Genomic DNA, 1146 nt, shown 5'->3' on the forward strand with positions numbered 1-1146 from the left:
GTCTTCAAATGTCACCTTCTTGAAGGCTTTCCCCAGTGACACTAAGGAAAATGGCACTCCACCCTGCTCCCACCAATCCCTCACATTCCTCACCCCTAGTCCTGCTCTGCTATTCTTTGTAGCATTTACCAGCAACTCACATCATATCTATTTATTATCTGTCTTGCAAAGAAACAATGAAAAATATATTTTTAAATTTTTTTTATTGATTTCAAAGAGGAAGAGAGAGAGAGAAACATCAATGATGAGAGAGAATCATTGATCGGCTGCCTCCTGCACCCCACACTGGGGATGGAGCCCACAACCTGGGCATGTGCCCTCACCGGAATTTAACCGTAACCTTCTGGTTCATAGGTCAGAGTTCAACCACTGAACCATGTGGGCTGGGCTCAATAAAACTATATTTTAAAAAAAGAAAAGATCTTGAAAAGGTCTGAGTCTCCCTCCCTTAAAATGGGGGTGATAACACCTACGTCAGGTGTGGGCTATTTGGGTAATGTATGTGAGAGTGCTTGAGTGTAAAGTATATGCCTGAGGGTTTTGTGGGTAAATGGGTAAGTCCTGTTGACCCCCAGTGGGACTTTCCCCCTGGCCTTGGGGATCCTGAAGGGAAAGCTGGCCATCTGGTGTACTTCCACCAACGACGCTAAAGCATGGCCAAGCCGGTGCCGCTGTGCAGCATCTGTGCTGCAGGGCGTCTGTCTTGCTTCAGGTTTGCCTGTCTGTCTTGGGAGACCTCAGCGGGGCCTGGGGCCGTGGCTCCCTGGGCGCAGGCGGGAGTGGGCGGACCTGTTGGGCGCAGAGGGTCCCCCCAGAGCCGTGCCCATCGGCTCCCGCTGCTATAACGTCCCCGAGGCCCGATCGTATTTGTCCGCGTGGTACTTACCCGTAGTTAAGAGACAAAACTGGACTTTGCCTGTGTTCCCCGCCCTCTCCCCCGTTTAGCCTCCGCAGGCCAGAAAGGAGGGGACAGGCAGGGGGCTGGGCTGGGCCGGCCCGGGGCAAGGAGGACGGGCTCCGGACTTTCAGGAGAGAAAGAAGGGAGCTGGGGGCAGGGACAGCGGGGAGGGCACGGAGGCGGGCAGGGCCGCAGGGAAGGGGAGAGGCAGGCGCGGAGCAGGGCAGGGGCGGGCGCGGGGCGGGGCG

The sequence above is a fragment of the Myotis davidii genome, unplaced genomic scaffold, assembly GCF_000327345.1.
Source record: "Myotis davidii unplaced genomic scaffold, ASM32734v1 scaffold327, whole genome shotgun sequence".
NCBI lineage: Eukaryota > Metazoa > Chordata > Mammalia > Chiroptera > Vespertilionidae > Myotis > Myotis davidii.